A 21,939-nucleotide genomic window follows, 5' to 3' on the forward strand; every position below is an offset into this window, starting at 1 on the left:
GGACAAGGAAGAGCTTTGCAACGCCCAACTCCAAAGCCATGTGGTCTGATGGAGAAGGCAGTCTGTGTCCAAATCTCAGCCAGGTCATTCTTTAGAAGTTAGACCTTGACAGAATCACCTCAAGCATCTGAGCCTCAGGATTACTCATCTGTAAAATGAGAATAATAACAGCCACCAACTCCCTGGATTATGTTAAGGATTAAATTAGGCAGTATTTATGGAGCATGGGACATACATGTTTTGTACATATTAGGTGGTTCTGTCTTACTCAATTCTCCTTTATTCATATTTAAAGGCAAAAATGGACTGACCAAATAGAAATAAATGAGAACCAAACTCAAGGGATGGGTATCATTTTCTTAAACATTCACAGACCGACATTCAGACTGTGTGACAGGATGGGAAGTTGAGAATCTAGATGAGATTTTATCCAAGGATAACAAGCCCAGTGTGGGTTTGGATGAAAAAAAAAATGGTGGCAATGCTACACTCTTTATTTTGGAGAATCACGATGGCTAATGAGTCACCACTATGGTTATAGCTTTACTTTGGGTTATGGAGATCTGTAGATATATCCAATGGATCAAATTTTCCCTAGTAATGTTGAAAAAAGATGCACAGATAAACTTGTTTCTCTATCACAGGCTGCAGCCTACTCTGTTCAGCAAAGAAGAAATAGTAATGTTTGAGTCCAAAGCCAGCCTGCCCTCCAGACCTGGAAAGTGCCCTCCATTATAGAATTCTGCTTGAGGTAATAATTTACATGAAATAAAAGAAAACCTAAAACTTAGCCAAAAACAGCCGCCCAAGTCCATCCCCCACCTCTGCTGCCATAAAGCTGATATAGCAACTGGGATTAAAATGTAACCTGAACCCAGAGAGTTTTTATAAATAAAATGAAAGCTGCCATTTAAGATTTTTCAATGGCACCAACTGGATTAGATCTGCTCTTGAGATAGGCATCTTTTGACAATCCCTGGGAACTGTGTCTGCTTACTGGAAGGCACAGTTGATGCATGCAAAGTCAATTAAAAAGCTAAATGCATAAAAGACAGTGGTTCCACACAATTCATGCTATGAATTTTCCAAACAACCCTGGATTTGTTTACCAGGGTTTTATGCAGAGGAGTGGCAGTATGGGTAGTGACTTGAGACTGAAGTCTGAAAGTCAAAAAATAAAATAACCAAATTAATTCCTGACTGTAGAGCATCAGAGAAATTCTATATCTGCCATAGATATTTCTATAAATAATAATTTAATCTGACATAGGACTTTAACAAAATAAATCCCTTTATATTGACATTTGAGTCTATGTATGTGTGACTCGGGTGTGCACGCATGTGTGTGTGTGTGATGCTAAAATCCTAGGTTTTTACAACTTGTGTCATTTCTTGCAAACTGTATCTCTTTTTCAACAATGCTAGAGAATAATACTTTCATTGTCAGTGGAGCCAATGATGGGTGAACTGGGCTCACTTACACACTATGACTCAGGTCTGGTCAATCAAAATCTAATATTCAGAAATGTATAACTTCTCTCAAAGTCATTAGAAGCCATAAAAATTTTGCTGAGACTTCTGGGACTCAGGTAGGTATTCTTTTCCCTTAGGCATAAATCTGCAAGAATGTAAATTCTGGAGCTGTATTCATCATCTTGCCCTCAGATGGAGCTTGTGGGAAAATAATACTGACAGCTAACCCTTACTGAGCACATGACTGGTGCTAGGGCAGAGTTCTAAGGGCTTTATGTTTTTTAACTCATTTAATCTTCATGACAACCTGTGAAGTATTTGCATGCTGTTGCTATGTCATGCCTGCTGCTCTCAGGCTCTGTGTGCTTTCTGAAGCCTGTGTGATGACAAGAATACACAGACAGAAACCAAGTCCTGGTGCCATCATTTGGGCTCTGCATTTAGCCATTCCTTAAGATAGCACTTGGAATTTCTATTACATGAGAAAGTAAGTACATGGTTTCTCATGTAGGCATGTTTTGGTTGATTTCTGTGTCATTTGTAACTAAAAAAGTCATAAAGGACACAGACAGCACCAACCCAAGCCTTTCAATATGCAAATAAGGAAACTGGGGCTCACAGAATTTAAGTTACCTGCTGAAAATGGCACAGCTAATTTAGGATATGGGAACACAAGTTTCAGACTTCTAGTTAAATGCCGCTTTCCCTTTAACATGGATAACTAACCTTCCTTGTGTGCAGGACTAAACTGTGGACATCATGATAGTATCAGTGTAGGTCTAAGTAGATGTAGTTTTTTCTCTCTGAAGTCTACTTCACTAACCAGCTCTCCAGCTGGCTTCCCTCCCCTCCCATTTCACTAACCATACACTCACCCACGTGCACATACACTTCATCTCACATATATCAAACTGAGTGGCTAGCACCTCTGCGGCTTAGAGTTAGTCACGAATTATCTTTATAATAGCATCATCACTGCTGTTGTACTTGTCATCATCAGCACACTCATCACCAGTATTATCTTTAGTGTTTATATAGTAGTCCTTGGTAGTTTACAGCTTTTTTCTGTAAAATGCTCACAACAAATTTGCATGGAGATATAGTTTGAATGTGTGTCCCCACCCAAATCTCATAGTGTAATGAGATTAACATCACCAGTGTTGGAGGTGAGACCTGGAGGAGGTGACTGGATGGATGATGAAGATAGATTTCTCATGATGGTTTAGCACCATCCCCTTGGTGCTGTTCTTGCGACAGTAAGTCCTTGAGAGATCTGGTTGCCTAAAAGTGTGTAGCACAGGCCAGGTGTGGTGGCTCACACCTGTAATCCCAGCATTTTGGGAGGCCGAGGCAGGTGGATCACGAGGTCAAGAGATCGAGACCATCCTGGCCAACATGGTGAAACCCCATCTCTACTAAAAATACAAAATTAGCTGGGCATGGTAGCATGTACCTGTAGTCCAGCTACTTGGGAGGCTGAGGCAGGAGAATAGCTTGAACCTTGGAGGCGGAGGTTGCAGTGAGCTGAAATCATGCCACTGCATTTCAACCTGGCAACAAAGTGAGACTGTCTCAAAAAAAAAAAAAAAAAAAAAAGAAAAAGAAAAATTATATAGCACCTGCCCTTCTCTCTCTCTCTTGCTCCTGCTTTCACCATGTGATGAGCCTACTCCCTCTTTGCCTTCTGCCATGAGTAGAAACTCCTGGAGGCCATGTTGGTGCCATACTTCCTGTACACTCTGTAGAACCATAAGCCAATTAAATTGCTTGCAAAAAAAAATTGCTAGGTCTCAGGTATTTCTTTACACAATGCGAGAACAACCGAATACGCATGACAAGGAGAGCAACTGTTATTATCATTAGTTTAAATGCAAAGAGAAAATACTTTCTAATTAAAGATCTTAGCTTAAATTCTGGCTCAGCTCAATTAAGCTCAGCATATGTGGATGAAGCATGACTTTGCAACAAAAGCTGTGCTTGGTCTTGGATTTCTTCAACCTAAAAAGTAGCTCACGTTGCCAGAGAGTACATGAGCTGCCTCTCCTTCCCTTCGCAATGCTAATGGTCTTTGTGGATCAATTGGTGGTTCTCAATTTTGTGTCTTGAGTCTCAAGGTTTACACACAGGTGGAAATAGCGTCTTCAAGTTATTGTCAATATTTCAAAATTATAACCTTTACCATGAAAATTGAACCTGACCTTCAGGAAACACTGCACAGGCTAATGCACGCATTTCTGAAGTGTTGATTTTGCAGGGGGACTTTCTATTTGACAGACTAAAGAACGTTTTGCTTGCCACAGGACATAAATTCAGAGCTTTCTGTAACATGCCTGTCTAATCTTACGCTGCTGTTCTATCCAGATCATTCAGTCCATAGTGCTAAACCTTCCCCAGGCAGGATTTTCTAGAACTGTCAAAAACTGTGGTGGTGTCACGAGCCTGTTTGCTGCATACAAGCCCCATCATTCCCAATTTTGTGTTTAGTTTCAACACAAATGTGTTTGCAGATCTGAATACTAATTCTCCAGGGCCTGGCAGGGGGTTCTATTTAGGGAAACTGAGAAGCTTCTGTAAACTGAGGAGTTGGCTTAAAATGTTTCTTCAGAAGTCCACAAACATCCATTCCACAATTTCTCTCCAAGTGAATAGTATTTCATTTGCAGCAATCGATAGGATGGTGGGGTAGCATAGAAGGGGATAGGGTGGATATTTTCTCTGGGTTTAAGTAGCAGGGCCAAGCCAAATACAGGGGCTGCTCTGGCTAGAAAATGGCCCTCACCTCACCCCAGGTCTCAGTCCCACCATAAACCTGAGCCAGCTCCAGCCATAGAATATGGGCTTATGAAAGCAGCTCACCTGCCCTTCTGGATCCCATACAATGACTCAGCTCTTTGTCACGGAGGGAAGGAAACAGCTCCTGTGAAGTCAAGCATTTTAGTCATTGGAGTGAACCAATTATTTCTGTCATAATTAAGTAAATCTCTTGTTAACTTTTAGTCAGTGGTTCACATCACTTGGAACAAAATGTACCAGGGGAAAAGGAGATTCACCTTGAGAGTGGCATTATCATGCCAATCTCAGAGTACTTAAAAAAGTAACATAAAGTTATTACACGCAAAGTAGACTCAGGAGTGACTGCAGAAGAGCCTTTTTCTCCTCTCTCACTGCTTATGAAGTGACCTGCATGAATGACCTCAGATGATGGCACCAATACCTTCATCTGCCACGGCAGTGCTCCCTGCAGAACAAGGTCCTAAGAATACTTGTAAGGGAAGGCTGCCTGTGTCCCTAGAGACTTGTGCAGTCTGATGACATTACGAGGCCCCTAATATAGACTGCCATAGAACATTTAATGTTAAATCATTATTAGTTTGCTAAGGCTAAGGGTAATGGCCTCCAGCTTCATCCACAAACCTGCACAAACCTTAGCTACTCCTGAAGCTAAACTAAAAGTAAAAAAAATAAAATTATTAGACTAAATGATAAACCAATTTCCAGGTGTCCAATGCTTTCCCATGTTGCTGTCTTATATGAAGCCAGAAGAAATAAAATTTGTTTTCATTCAAGTCTTTAGGCTGTTGTTACTTTCATTTCTTTGATCTTTTGGGAAAATAGCTAGAAAAGAAGATTTGAAATGTTCCCAACACAAAGAAATGACAAATATTTAACGTGATGGAGATCCTGAATACCCCAATTTGATCGTTACATATTGTATGCATGTACCAGAATGTCACATACACCCATAAATATGTACAATAATTATGTCTTAGTTAAAAAATAAAGCAATACATAAATTTTCATAAAACTGGAATGAACGTCTTGTAAGGAAAATAGCACTCATAATAATTTTATTTTTCCTACTCCAACAATCTTGATTGCATACTGAGATTTTTCTGTGTGATTAAATTGGGTATTAGAGCAATGTATTTAGTATTCTTAACTGAAGTAATATTCAAATATAGAAAAATGCTTAGTTGTAAGTATAAAGTTTAATGATTATGACAAATATAACTGTGTAATCAATACCCAAATCAACAAATAGAATATTTCATCATTCCAGAAAGCCCCCTGTGCCTTATTCCAGACCACTGTTCAATTTCAATCGTCATAATTTTGCCTGTTCATAAACTTTATATAAATGGAATCATATACTATGTACTCTTCACTCTGCATAATGTTTCTGAGATTCATGCGCTTATCCGTTAATTTCTTTTTATTACTAAGTAGTACTCCATTCTATGAATCTACCATACTTTATGTATTTTTCTGTTAATGTTTTAGTTGTTTCCAGTTTTTTGTTTTATGAGCAAAACTATTACAAATATTTGTATACAAGTCCTTATGTGGATATATATTTTAATTTATTCTGGGTTATGAGTGAAATTTCTGGGTCACAGAATAAGTATATTGTTCAAATTTATAAGAAAATGCCAATACATTTTCTAGAATGGTTGAGCAATTTTTACAATCTTATCAGCAATTTCTAGAGTTTAATTGCTTCTCATGGTCTCCAATATTCGGTGTTTGGGCTTATGTGCCATCTTAGTAGGTATAAAGTGATATCTTACTGTTGTTTTAATTGGCATTTCTCTGATGATTAGTGATGCTGAAAACTTTTTATGTGTTTATTGAGTATTTGCATCTCTTTCTTTATGGGAACTTCAATCTTTTGCTTAATATTTAAAAAATTGATTTATCTTTTTGATAACAATTTATAGGAGTCTATTCTGTAGCTATAAGTTATAGTTCAGATATATGTAATTGCAAATATTACTCCCATTCTGTGTCTAGCATTTCAATCTTCTGAAAGTTATCTTTTTTTATAAACAGAGAATTTTATAGATTTTGATGAAGTTTACTTTATTAACAGACTGTCCTAGAGAAATCTTGACTTAGTTAAGGCTTCAAAGTCCTATGTTTTTTCCTAAGTACATCTTAAACTTAACAATAGACACCTTAGAACTCAAGTCCAGAATATAGCCTCATCTAACGGCTGAGATGTCCAATGAAGTGAACTTACATAGAGAATCCTGAGGATTCAGTAGCCCTGTGGGTCCTGAGCATCGGAGTATCATCCTTCACAGCTTGACAAGTGTGAGGAGTTTCAAGGCCCTAATTTTGGTGTTATTTTTGGAGATGATTTGGGTTTCTGTAGCTTTGGCTTTCTCTAGGATCAGAGTCATGCTTTGTAGTAAAGGCTGCCAAGCTAAACTTTTCTCTGAGTGAGAAAGCACGTGTTTACCCACGTGCAGAGCTGAGCGCCAGTGTCTTGCTGTAATTGCATCTGTAAAACCTCTTCCTCAAATATTACTCTTTGCCTCCGTGGAAAAACAGCATCTTTAGCAAAAAGGACAAGTGGGCAAAAGGTTTCTCCCCCACCACCAGAGGGGTAGCATTTAAAAATGGAAGTGGCTTGTGTAACCTACTTTTCTTTGGTTTTAAAATAACAGCTCATGGATTTGCATTTGTTTTTAATTCTTGGCCCTGTGACCCCTGCTCCTGTTTTACTTGATAAATTCCATCTCGCCTTCCACAGGCAACCATTCAATGCTGAGCTTTTCCTAATGTGTTTAATCAATCTATTTTTAGGTAAGTTATCAGTTTTCTATGCTGGGAATTTTGCACTGAGAAGAAGAAAAGTATTTGTCAGTAGTAATTTATTCCTGGATCTCTCATTTTAAATTATTTTTATAGTTGTCTAATATAATTACTATGCATAATCAGGCAGGGTATAGAATATAACACAGAGGCCCTGGCAATTTTCTATAAAGTGATTCTATTTTCTGTTGTTATTCCATAGCCAGCTCTGAGTTAAAATACAACAAAAGATAAATCTTGTAGACTATTTTGCGCACATAAACACACATGTGTGCATATGCAAATGTGTATGCATGCATAAATTTTATGAGGAAAAAAAATCAATGTTTGAAAACAAAGAAGTGACTAAGTAAATTGAGAATTATTTCCAGAAACAGAAGAAGAAACATCATTACAGTATTTTTATTGATGAGAAAAGAATGGCTCCCTAGAAAGATTTTAGGAAATCTAACACAGTTCTAGTGGATACATGACTGGTGGATGCATTCCATCCGTATAGATGGAAATCAATATGCATATACTATTCAAACACTAAGTAGACATATTTTTGTTTTTTCTTTTTTTCAAAATATTAGGTTGGTGCAAAAGTAATTACAGTTTTGGACTACAAATTTTAAATCATTACAACTAGGCTCAAACACATCTTTATTAATCAAAATAGGAATCATTACAATCAACATATTTTTTGCTAATGAGAAATATATTTGCTCATTCCTGTAGCATAAAAATCCATGCTTCATGATTCAGCAAACTCTTGGAAAGCATTTTCTGCATCCTGCTGGTTGTGGAAGCATTTTTCCTGCAAAAAGTTGTTGAGATGCTTGAAGAAGTGGTACTCGGCTGGCAAGAGGTCAGGTGAATATAGAGGATGAGGCAAAACTTTGTAGCCCAATTCATTCAACTTTTGAAGCATTAGCTGTGCAATGTGTGGTCGGGTATTGTCGGGTGTTGTCGTGGAGAATAATTGGGCCCTTTCTATTGACCGATGCCGGCTCCAGGCATTGCTGTTGTCGATGCATCTCATTGATTTGCTGAGCTGACTTCTCATTTGTGATGGTTTCACTGGGATTCAGAAAGTTGTAGTGGATCAGACTGGCAGCAGATCACCAAACAGTAACCATGACCATTTTTTTGTGCAAGTTTGGCTTTGGGAAGTGCTTTAGAGCTTTCTCTAAGTTCAATCACTGAGCTAGTCATCACTAGTTGTCATGAAAAATCCACTTTTCATTGCACATCACAATTCAATGGAGAAATGGTTCCTTGTCGTGTAGAATAAGAGATGACAACACTTCAAAATGATGATTTTTTAAAAATTTTTCTTCAGCTCATGAGGCACCCACTTAACAAGCTTTTTCATCTTTCCAATTTCCTTTAAATGCTGAACAACCAGAGAATGGTTGACCTTGAGTTCCCTGGAAACTTCTGTAGTTTAATCAGCTTCAGTGATTGCTCACAACTGGTCATTGTCAACTTCCGATGGTTGCCCACTGTTCCTCATCTTCAAGGCTCTCCTCTCCTTTGCAAAAGCTTTAAACCACTACTACACTGTATATTTATTAGCAGTGCCTGGGCCAAATGCATTTTTGATGTTGTCAGCTGTCTTTGCTGCTTTACCACCCATTTTGAACTGGAATAAAAAAACTACTCTAATTTGCTTTCTGTCTAACATCATTTCCATAGTCTAAAATAAATACAAAATAAACAGCAACTAAGTCATTAGCAAAAAAATAAAGCAAGAATGCACATTAAAATGGTGTATAACATAACCACATTTATTAAGAATGTATTCCAATATCAAATGTTAAATTTCAACAATGCAAAAACTGAAATTATGTTTGCACCAACCTAATATAAGGGTTCATCAGTTTTTTTTAATTGCAAAAGTATTCATGCATACTGTAACATTTCAAGCAATTTAGAAACAGGTTAAAAAAAAAAATAAACAACAACAACAACAGCGGCTCAGCCGGGTGTGGTGGCTTAGCCAAGTGCGGTGGCTCATGCCTGTAATCCCAGCATTTTGGGAGGCCAAGGAGGGCAAATCACAACAAGGTCAGGAGTTCGAGACCAGCCTGGCCAATATGGTGAAACCCTGTCTCCACTAAAAATCCAAAAATTAGCTGGGTGTGTTGACAGCTGCCTCTAGTCCCAGCTACTCAGGAGGCTGAGGCAGGAGAATCATTTGAACCCGGGAAGCAGACAGAGGTTGCAGTGAGCTGAGATTGTGCCACTGCACTCCAGCCTGGGGGACAGAATGAGACTCCATCTTAAAAAAAAAAAAACAAAAAACAAAAACCAGTGGCTCTTTTGCTCAATAGTCCCATCCCCCAGGGAAAATAATATCAATTGCCTGACTGTCTAGTGTACATCCCTTTGTGTAAACATATAAAATCATGTCATTGTATAATTTATCACGTTTTGCATTTTATTCAAAACAGAAAGTGAATTACTGTGTATTACCCCCAAAATTTGTTTTTATCATTTATTAATTCATGAAAGGCATTTTCCAGTTTAATATATAAATTTGAATTATTCTTTTTAATGAAAGTGTAAATGAATTTACTCACTGCATTAAGTTTGCTAGAGATGTCATAACAAAATAGCCCTGTCTAGGCGGTCTAAAGAGCATAAATTTATTTTCTGACAGTTCTAGAGGCTAGAAGTCTACGATCAAGGTGCTGCTGGGGTTGGTTTCTGGTTAAGGCTCTCTGCTTGGCTTGCAGATGGCCACCTTTACTCTATGCACGCACGTTACTGGTATCTCTTCCTTCCTCTTCTTATGAGGGCATCAATCCTGCTAGATTATAGTCTCTCCCTATGACCTCATTTAATTGTAATTTACCTCCTTAAAGGCTCTGTCTCCATATATAGTCACACCGTTGGGTAGGGTTCAATCTAAGAGTTTCGGGAAAGACAATTCAGTCCATAACACTGGCTAATTCCTCTATTAGATTGGTACATAAAGTTTGTTTATTGATCAGTTTAACTATACCTTTCAAAATAACCTTAAGTTTTGTAAAGATTGTTTGTATACATCATATATATATATAACAGAAAGTGCAATGTATAGAGGGAAATGTAATTGCTCAAATTCCTTCATGCCAAACAAATCACTGTTAACATCTGGTAAACATTCTACACAGCTATATGGAAATAGAGGACAGGTAGGTAAGTAAGTCGGTGGATCAATACACAGATATGAGATAAATTCCCTTCTTGGTGAAGGAGGTGTCAGTGAGTTCTACTCTATTAGTTCCCACAAGAGCTGACTGTTGAAAAGAGCCTGGCAACTCCCCACCCTTGCTTCCTCTCTCACCATGTTATCTATGCCCACGTCAGCTCCCTTACACATTCTACCAGGAGTGGAAGCAGCCTGAAGCCTTCACCAGATGCAGATGACAATCTTAAACTTTTTTGTCATCAGAATTATGTGCCAAACAAACCATTTTCTTTATAAATTACCCTGTCTCAGGTATTCATTTACGGCAATACAAAACAGACTAAGACACCTTCTACCTCTTGTTCTCTCTTCTCTTCTCATCCCCAGGCAGCCGCTGATTCACATCGTGTTACTATAGATTCATTTGTACTTTCTAGAAATTTACATAAGGAAATCATAGAGTGCATACTCCTTTATCCCTAGATTGCAAAACTCAGAATAATTATTTTGAGAGTTAAACATCTAGCTGTGTGTATCAATAGTTGGCTCATTTTTATTGTTGACTTATATTTAACTGTACAGATATATCACAATTTATTTATGCAACTATGTTTTGATAGACAATTGGGTTGTTATCAATTTTTTACTATTACAAGTAAACATTTGTATACAAGTCTTTTTATGGATATATGCTTTCAATTTCTCTTGAGTAAGTTTTAAGAGTGCAATGGTAGGATCACATGGAAGGTGTATGTTTAACATTTTAAGAAACGACTCAACTGTTTTTCAAAGTGGTTATACCATTCTGACCAGCAATGCAAAAGAAATCCACTTCTGTCATATTTTTACCTTTATGGATGAGGGAAGTCCTTTTAAATTTAGCCTTTCTATTCAGTAGTATAGTGATTACTCATTATGGTTTTAATTTGCATTTCCCTAATTACTAGTAATGTTGAGCATATTTCATGTGCTTATTTGCCATCCATATATCCTCTTCTGGGACATATCTGTTCAAATTGTTTGCCCATTTAAAAGATTGAGCCTTTAATTTTCTTATTATTGAGTTTTGAACATTCTTTATATATTTTAGGGATAAGTCCTTTATCAGATGCAAATATTTCTGTCTGTGGCTTGTCTCTTGCTTCTCTTAATAGTATCTTTCAAAGAGCAGGAGTTTTAAATTTTGTTGAAGTCTAATTTATTGTGTTTTTCTTTTATAAATTGTACTTTGTCATATTGAAGAAATCTGCCTAATCCAATATCACAAAGAACTTTTACTATGTTTTTATCTAGAGTTTTATAACGTTATGCATTGCATTTAGCTCTCTTACCCATTTTGAGTTAATTTTTGTGAATGGTGTTTGGTGTAGACTGGAGTTTTTGTTGTTGTTTTGTTTTGTTTTTGTCTGTGTATATCCAATCGACCTAGCCTTGTTTTTTGAAAATACCGTATGTTCTTTACTGAATTATCTTTGCCCTTTTGTCAAAAATCTCTTGTCCATATATATGTGTGGACCTATTTCTAGAATCTATTTTGTGTATTTTGTGCCATTGATTTAATTCTCTGTTATTTTACCTGTATCACAGTGTCTTTATTACTGTAACCTTATTCATAATAAATCTTATAATCAGGTAAAATTAGTCCTCCAACTTTTTAAAAAACACTGTTTTGGCTATTACAACATGAATTTTGAAATGAGTCAATTTCTACAAAAAAATTCTGCTGACATTTTGATTGGGATTTCATTGAATCTAAGACCACTTTGGGGAGAGTTGTCATCTTAACAATATTATGTTTCTAACTCTTGGACAAGGTATATCTGTCTGTCTTAGGGTTCTCTAGAGAAATAGAGCCAATACAATATCTGTGTGTGTATGTGTGTGTGTGTGTGTGTGTGATAGGTGCATATAGACAAAGACAGAGAAAGAGAATGAGAGAGAGTGAAAGAAAGATTTATTACAAATTGGCCTACATGATTATGGAGCCTGGCAAGTCCAAAATTTGTAGTGTGGACTAACGGGCTGGAGACACAGAAGAGGCAGTGCTGCATTTCCAGCCTGAAGGCTGTTTACTGTAGAACCAGACAGAGCCTATGTTGCAGATGAAGTCTGAAGGTGGTAAACTAGAGGATTTTCTCTTGCTCAGAGAAGACTTTCAACTGACTGGGTGAAGCCCACCTATATTAGGAAAGGCAATCTGTTTTACCCAGTGTACAAATTTAACTGTTACTCTCACCCAAAACAACCTCACAGAAACACTCAGAATAATGTTTGATCTAATACCTGGGCACTCTGTGGCCTAGCCAAGTTGACATATAGAATTAACATATTCTTCATGTATTTAGGGTTTTGATTTGTTTCAGCAATGTTTAATAATTTTTGGTGTATAGGGTTTTTTTTAATTTGTCTTTTTAAAATTTTTTTAAATTTTGTTGGTGTATAGGTTTTATACATATTTTGTCAAACTTCTTTCTAAATTTTCAATTTTTTGATGCCATTGCAAATTTTATTTTTTGTTTCAATTTCCAATAGTTTGTTCCTAGTATATATAAAAATGGAATTGATATTTTAAAATTAGTATCCAGAAAACTTACTATACCAAATCCTTCAATGTCTGACCTATCAGGTCAAGGTAAAGTAGTTTTTCTGTAGATTCTATCACATGTACATAGAAAATCATGTATTCTGAATATAAAGCCAGTTTTAATTCTTTTTTTCCAATCTGAATTTCTTTAATTTCTAAGGAATGACAGTGTAAATCCATTTCTACATCTTTAAATTTTTCTGTAAATGGGTTTTTGGTTAATGTTCTGAAGGTCTGAAAGGTTTGTTGTTAACCTGATGGGGTTACCTTTATACGTGACCTACTCCTCTCTAGCTGCCCATAATATTTTTTCTTTCATGTTGACAATAATGACCATGTGTCTCGGGAATGGTAATCTTGTATAGCTTCCTACAAGGTTCCTCTGAGTTTCCTAAATTTACATGTCAATCCTTCTAGGAAGGTTTGGGAAATTTGAGTGGACAATATTTTTAAACATGTTTTCCAAGGTGCTTGCTCTCTTTCCTTCTCTTTCTGAGAAGGAGAATGAGTGATAGGTTTGGTCTCTTTATATAATCCCATATTTTCGGAGGTTTTGTTAATTTTTTAAAAACACCTTTTTCTTTTTGTCTGAGTTGATTCGAAGAACTGATCTTCAAGCTCTGAGATTCTTTCCTCAGCTTGGTCTATTCTGTTGTTAGTATCTCTGATTGTATTATAACATTCTTGTACAGAGATTTTCAGTGCCAAAAAATCAGTTCGGTTCTTTCTTAAGATGGCTATTTTAATTTTCAGTTCTTATATCATTTTATTGGGTTTCTTGGACTGTGTTTCAGCTTCCTCTTGAGCTTTGTTGTCATCACAGTATATTTCTATATCGCCTATGTGCTAAAAACAGTTTTTAAGTTTTTACATTAAAAAATTAAAAGATTTTTTGATATGAAAATTACATGAGAATGAAATATTAGAAATAAATGTTTCATTGGCACACACTCACACCTATTTGTTTATATATTGTCTGTGGCTGATTGCCTGCTACAGGATAGAGTTAAGGAGTTGTGGTATTGACTGTGTGGCCTGCAAGGATGACAACAGTTATTATCTGGTCCTTTAGAGAAAAAGTTAGCTGGCACCTGATTTGAACCATTTGATTCTGATACTTATCTGGTTATTCCTATATCCTTAAATTATGCTGTTTTTCAAGATCTTGTTTTTTTTTTTTTTGTTTTTTTAAATTCAGTTACATATATAATTTCCAACACTGGGTTTATGATACCGTCATGTGGCAGGATTCTGGGGTTCTCTGACTCATGTATCGCATGTGGTTGTCATCCTGGAAGATGGGCTCATATAGCCATCAAGAGGGGACTTGGATATTTTGATAAAGTGAATGATGCAACAGAGAAATAAAGTGTGAGGTCCAGTACCTAAGAGTTAGGAAATAAATTGTTATATATCTAGATGGACTTTGTGAGAACCCAGATAAAATTGGGGATGAAGAAGACATCTTTAAGTAGTCTTCAGCAAACAGATGACAATTGAAGACATAACAAAACTCTAATTAAAACTCAAGGATTTATACTTCAAAACTGACTATTTACCATACACTCTACAAAAAATCCTCCTTCTACATTACAGTGCTTGTCTGAAAAGGCTGACTACATCATTTGTCATTTTCTGGAAGTAAAAGGATGATGGTTCTGGTTGTTACTCATTTACACTGATTTTTCCTTTTGCCAGGAATAGTTTAGGGTGGAGAAAAGAAACACTGGGCAGAATTGAAGAAGGAGGCATAAGAAGGGAAGCTGAGACTATTCTGGGCACATTCCTAACCTTTGATGATGACTGCATGGAGAGCAACTTTTACATTCTCCAATAATTCTTTTCCAGTATTAAAATAAATGCCAGGCCAGCAGCAGCTTGATCCCATGCAGCACTCCCAGAGCTTTGTGATCTTGTGCCCCAGTGTATCAAAGAGAAAATCATTAGCTGCCTCCTAAGTGCAAAGCTGGCACTTTAGACTTTTCTCTCTCTTGCCATCAGGTTATAAGAATATATTAAGATTGTGCATAGCCTGAGGCCAGAGACGTCATTTTGCTCATATGTATTTCACACTCACCCTAACCCCCAGCTTGGCACATGGCAAAGATATCATATGCCTGAATGAATGAATTGCCTGGTTTATCTGCCTGCTGTAAAACCACTAGTATGTTACCTTAATGGATAAATAATTCATTTTGTGTGTGTGAACTTTCAACCTTTTTATTCTTGTTTTCTCTTTACTATAAGATGTAAATCTTACAGCCTGCCATTTAGACACTCTGTCCTCCCCTTTCTCTTTCCAAATCCCTATCTTTCATATGAAAAATGGACAATAATTGAATGCCTATGTGCTCAGCTCATTTGCAGACTTTCTAATCTCCTATTGACCTCTCAGCCTCTTATAATTTGAGTTCCACTATTCCTTAGTCCAATTCTCAATTTCTTCAGAATTTTCTATTTTTTTTCATGTTGGTTGTATTCTTTCTACAATTTTCTCTTAGTTTTAAAATTTATTTTATAAAATATAGGCTGATGACATTAGCTCTTCAAAAATCAAAACTTCATTTTATTGAAGTAATATTTAGACACGGAATAGAAAAAGATAAATATAAATATTATAATGAAAAACAATAGTTTTCTATGTTTTTCCAGATCCTGCATGTTTATTGCTAATCAGAGGAAACCACTTTGGTCCCCTTTAGATATTTCCTATGGTATTTGTCTTATGTTAGTATTTAATAAGCATGTTTGGATATATGGTCATTTCTCTATTTTTTTTTTGATATTACCTATTGGATCTCTACTTTGAAAAATAAGGCATTAAATTTTTTTAAATCTAATTTACACATATATTTTATTTTTCATCTTCCCAACATAGTTACATCACGAATTTTACTATTTATTCTTTTACTAGAATATAGAACATTGTGTTCGAATATAATCCCAAAATCTCTTCCAAAAGTTTAAACCATCTTTCAACATAGTCCAACAAGACAAGTTATCTTTCTGTCACATTCTTCTTCTTAAAGACGTATCTTGGAACCCTCAGTCCTTCTGTTCTACTTTGTACTGGTTGTTCTCTAGAAAGCCTGAAAAGGAAAGTCAGTAGAAGATCTTTAATCTTCCTACCCCTCCTAGGGACACCTGAAACAACCTTAACCGTGGACCAGAACACTGTGAAATAATGCCTGCAATATAAATACAGCAAAAAGATATGTGAAGATTCAGCAGAAATCACTCTGTATTGATTACTAACCCAGAAATGCATTCAACAGGATGTGCCTAGAATTTTTATTGTAAATAAGCCTATAATTCATGGATTAGTGGGCTATCACTGCATTGATAATAGGAATTAGTTACGTAGTCAAAATATGTATAACAGGATTTATAAATTGAGTGACCCGAAAACTTAGCAGCTTTCCTGTGCCAGCTTGCATCACACACAGAACTTAACCCATCACTACCAAAATAGGTAAGAGGCATAGGAAGCTGAGTCTTATGGATTTGGGGACTCCCAGATATTGAAAAGATAAAGGCTGTGTGTGGCTCCCTTCTTGTGTTACTTGACAGTCATTACTAATTCCTGTGTTTCCTGTGAGTCTGATTAGCTATCCAGGTCTTTGTGATCGCACACTCCTACACAGCCAATATTCTGTTTACTCCATCAACGGGAATTATCCTTATCTCTCTACTTGCTGAATTTTCTCATTTGTTTAAGAGTATAGACTCCAGAGAACAATTTCCTGGGCTTAAGTCCTGCTCCACTTACTAGATGTTTGTGGGCATATTATTTAATTTCTCTAGCCTGAAATTCCTTCCTATGTAAATTGAAGATAGTAATATTTTCGATCACAGTAGACTGTTATGAATAAATTACATATGTAAAGCAATTAGAGAAGCACATGGGAAAATAAAACCGTGTAATTAATAGCTATTATTAAAGCATACTCTCAATAGTTTCATGAGAAAAGATATATGAGAGGTATGTATTTTAAACCATCAGGCCGAAAACTTCATTCTCACATCCTATTTGACACGATACTTTAGCAGAATAGAGAATTGCAAGTTGGGAAACACTTTCCCTCAAGTTTTGAAAAGTGTTTCTCCATTATTTCTAGTTTTTTGGTTGCTTTTGAGAAGATCAATATCACTTCAACTCTCAAATACTTTATGAACTCTTTTTTACTCTGTTTAAAAATGTCTCTTTGTGCATAGTATTGCAAATTTTACAGCGGCAGTCTTAAGACTCTTTTTCCTTTATCTTTTGAGCATCTGGTCGACTCTTTTAATCTCGAATTTAATGTTCTTCAATATCAGATTTTTTGAGTTATTCTTTCATTATTCCTGCTGTTATTGCAGTTGTTTTACATATTCATTTCTTAAATTTTTATTAGTCATATATTGGATTCATAGATTAATCTCATTTTCTTATCAGTCTTTCTTATTTTTCATGTTTTTCCTTTCTTAAGAGTTCTTTTACTATAATTTCTTGCTCTTCTATTATAATTTTTATTTCTCCCTATATATTTCTAATTTTCGAGGGCTATCTGTTTAATTCTCTGAATGTTTCTCTTTATTGCTTCCTGTTCTTGCTTCATGGTTCATAGAAAATTGTATATTTATACATATGTTTATATGTGTGTATATAAGGTAACATATGTAAACAGACACACACATATGCACTTATGGCTTTTGGGGTTAAATGTTTTTTTCAAATATCTAATGATCTTTGGCCATTTGTATTTCAGAGTGAGGCACTGGGAAGAAAATTGGAGCCTATGGTAAATGAATCCGTGGTGAATATAGTAAGTACTATACTTACTTTCTTATAAACTGAGGCTATAAGAATTGAAAAAGGCATTAGGTAAATTTCTAGTTGCTGTTAATGTTTTACTATTTCTTGACCTGAGTGATGATTGTAATAGCTTTTTTCTTTGTCATACTTCACTGATCTGCATACTCATTATTTGTATTTTTTCTATATTATATTTCAATACTTCAACAAAAGGCAGATTAGCAAGCTTCATTATATGATAATTAACCAGAAAAGAGTTTTTTTGGGGAGAGGGTGTTATTAATTGAGACAATCCAAGTGTTGCTGTTGATCTAATCTCTTGGGCAATACCTTATACCATAGGAGTGATCTAAGTTCTACCTGGGTATGTTGGCTAAGTATTACCAGCATTGTCTTGGAAGCAAAATGGGGAGAGAAGCTACACTTAGAGCCATTGTTAGTGGTTTTCACATAAACTCTTGTTTTTGCAGTGGCCCCCTGTCCTCAGTACATCTTGGATACCCTGAGTTCACTTTCTTACGTTCAACCACTGTGAAGAATCAACCACTTAATCTCCCACACAACTGGGAAAGGAATAGGAAAGGATATGGTGGTTTAATACTTTTTTTTTTTTCTTTCAGAATCTAAACCAGTCCTTCTGTATTCAGACCCACTGCTACCCTCACCTTCAGAGGCATCAACTACATCCAATTATTGAGCCTTTCCTAGAGAGTGTCATGAAATTTGGCTATATTTTTGGCTCTGCCATGCATGCTATTACCTTCTTCATAATATTGGATCAGCTAACACTTCTGTTCCTTTGCTTCCAGCTTTTGAAATGTTGTCGATGTATCTCATTTGCTCTTCTCTTAACTGTTATTTTTGTTTAGAAGTCTCCTTTTAGTCCTTTTACTGTCATTCTGGTTATATTTTAGGAATAATCAGAAGTAACTGTATATTTTCAATTGGCTCTGCTTGACTAGAGTATTGATTCTCCCTTTTTCTTATCCCACTCGTCCTTGGATTTGAGCTCACATTTCCCCTAGACTTTAAAGACCACATTCATCATGTTGACTTCTGATTCTAGTCCTCTAGCCTTGACCCCTTCAAATTTCTAATCTTATGTTCCAAATGTGTTCCATGTGAGTGAATCATAGGTGCCTGAAATTCATTTTGATAAAAATAAAACCCATTATTTTACTTTACCACTACAAAAGATTGACAAATATTTGACATTACTTGTCATCTTAATCCATTACCAAATCCCATAAATTCTGTCTCCAGGATTTCTAGCAAATTTGACTTCTTTCCACTTCTCTTGTTCTGCTTTGAATCTGGGCAATCAAAATGGTGTCCTAAACTTCCAGCCTATTCTAAATACGTTTGCCATGTTTTGATCATTTTAACTTTACCATTATTGAAGAATCAAATTCAAATTTCTTGACCAGGCAATTCGAGATTTTTTAAAATTATTTCACTTTAGAACATTTTTCTGATCTAATCTTTTATGATACTTCTCTTAATTTACCCGCAAATCTTCTGCTGTAGAACCTCTGTATCCACTGTTCTGTGTGAAATTCTTTCTCCCTCTTTCCTTACTCAACTCTTGTTTTTCCTTCAGAGTGCACTTCAGTTGTCTAGGTTAGTTTTCTTTCATATAGTCTTTCTTAGACTGTATGCATTTTCTCTTGTGAAAATACTGATTTCAGTTTGCTTTTTGAATAATCTGATTACCCTTTGAGGGTGGGGTTAGGGATACTATAAGCTAATGACAATATTCTTCTAGCAGTAAATTTTCCCCCAGAGAACCAAAGTTTATTGGACAATAATGAGATACCTTAAACTTAAACTTAGCACCATCTGTGGCTAAAGAAGAACAGTTGAAGAGAATGGCAGGTGATCGGCACATGCTGTTAGAAAATCCAAGCTGATCATAGCCTTTTAAAGTGATGTAAGAACCCAATACCTAAGTATTATGGCCAAGAAATGATCATGAATGATCTTCGGATGTCAAATTGAAAATATTACTATCTGAGCAAGATGAAAGTTTCTGAGAGAATAATCAAAACACAACTGGAAAATACCATACCACGAACTTAGTGTCATGATGACTTTACAATTCTTTATAGCTATAAACCATTTAATGTTCTTCAATAAAAGCTTGGAAAAGGCTAAAAAGCATACAATTTTCTTTGGCAAAAAAAAAAAAAAAAATAGCCTGATTTAAGCCCAGTGAAAAGGTTTGCATGGGTTCAAAAGGGGTGACAAAGACACTGCTTTTGCTGTCATTGGCCTGCTTTCAACTTTTATGTCCAAAACAAATGAATCTGGATTGAAGTAGTTAAAAGAGCAAAGTGAGCTAGTTCAATTCTTTTAAAGATATTATTGCTACACTATCCTCCCCCATTTGAAATCTGTGTTGGGAGATAGAGGCCACTTCAACTCAATGAGTCACTTCAACTTCCTAGCCAGAACAATTAAACTTCTTGTATAAAATAAGACCTGAAGCCTACCCTTCACCACATCATCCCACCTCGAAAAGCCCCAAGAGTCACGTCTGACATTTAACAGCTCACAAATTCAATTTTGTAACGAATGAAGCCAACTTAATGCTTTTACAAATGAATACTGGGTTATTGCAAATTTTCTTCTTCAACATTTGGGTAATATGTAAAATGTATGATCAGTTCAACTGCCAGCCTGAATAACATTACATATGTCTCTTTATCATGATGGAATGATGGAGATAGCATTTGTAAGCCAGTGGTACGGAGAATGAGAAAAGAACAAGCAAATCTTCCATCCCTCACTCTTTCTCCATGCACAGAACCCCCCAAAGAAAGAAAGAGAGCAGAAACCCCAACAAATACAGCCCAGAAACACAGATGTACAGTTTGCCTAGCTAATACTCCTGCTGACTAGATGAAGAAGGTACTACTCCCAGGGATTAACTGCACTGTTCTACCAGTTACTGAAACAGTTAATGCAACTTGCAAATTTTCCTCTTCTTTATTGCTAGCAGCTGAGCAGCTTTTTTCCTCCCCCTCCTTTCAGTTGTTATTGATGTCTTGCCATATTTTGCATACAATCCCCTAAACAGCATTAGCTCATTTTTACTCCAGTCTTGCAGATTACCTCATCTGGGTTATGTTCTTTGGTGCGTTGGTGTCGAGTGCTGAATATGTCTTAATTTTTCATTCTTAAAGGCATTCTGAACCGTAATAGGTACTTAATAAGTTTGATCTTTTAGATCATGTGTTTGACCTGCCTATGAGAAGGACTCCCAGATTTTAATTTCTTCATTTGTTGGTATGTATAGCAGGTGGATTTATGTGGAAAGAGGGAGAGGGAGTTTTATGTTACTTTCCTTTATTTCTCAATTGTTTCTGAAGCCCATCTTCTTCGTGGAATGCATATTCGACATGATTGCAATGAAGGTTCTATTTTCATCCAGCTTAAGATAACAAAGGCCTCTGCTACTTATTGGAACACAGATTTTTCTCTAAGACATTTTTGTTTACACTTTGTTCAATCATATTCTCTATACTTGCTCCTCTGGACTCAGAGTTCAGTTTTAAAGACAATCAAATTTAATGCAAATAAATTAGTCACATGTACGTAGGGGAATTGCTATTCCCTCCCCCAAACCTTATCAGGTGCATACTGTGTGGATGCAGTGTAATGCAAATTTAGTTACTACTCCTTTTTCCCCAGTTATGCTAGTTACGTCTTAAGAGTTGAAAACATGCAAAACATCCTGTGCCATCCTGTTTCTGAACTTTTTCCTTTAGGCACTTGAAGCACCATCTCTAGCTCTCTGTCACTGTCTCTATCTTTCTTTGTATGTATCTTTATCTCTGCCTCTGTGTCTGTATGTATATGACCATCTACATGCCGTGGGTAACTAATGAACTAATTGTAACTAATGAAGCCTACCCACTGCAGGTAGATGGTGATATAGATGACACAGAGGCAGAAATAGAGATAAATGTATAAGCCTTTATGATTTCCTAGCTACCTATGAGGGACTGGGCAAAACAGATAAAAGGGGATCAGCTCCTTTTCTTCAAGTCCATAGCTGAATGTAGAAGAAAGAGATGTTTAAAAAGACACATTTCACTTAAATGGGGTAAAAGTCGGAATAAACAAAGTGGTATGAAAGCTACATGAAAGACTGATTAGCTTTGCCTGTGAATTGGGTTAGGTTTACAGAGTGGATGAAATCTGCTGACAGATGAGTAGGAGTTTGCAAAACAGAAGTGGCGGAGGAGGGGGTGGTAGTAAAGACAGAGAGAACAGTATGTGCAAAGGCATACTCAGTTAAATGTTTGGTGTGTTTGGGGAATGGCA

At 36.2% G+C, this 21,939-nt stretch overlaps 1 pseudogene; it reads right to left on the minus strand.

Moving 5' to 3' along the window:
• Positions 1–7,246: 7,246 nt before the first annotated feature.
• LOC141581076 (histone-lysine N-methyltransferase SETMAR-like) lies at positions 7,247–9,628 on the minus strand (annotated as a pseudogene).
• Positions 9,629–21,939: the final 12,311 nt, after the last annotated feature.

Source organism: Saimiri boliviensis, chromosome 14 (assembly GCF_048565385.1).
Source record: "Saimiri boliviensis isolate mSaiBol1 chromosome 14, mSaiBol1.pri, whole genome shotgun sequence".
NCBI classification, from domain to species: domain Eukaryota; kingdom Metazoa; phylum Chordata; class Mammalia; order Primates; family Cebidae; genus Saimiri; species Saimiri boliviensis.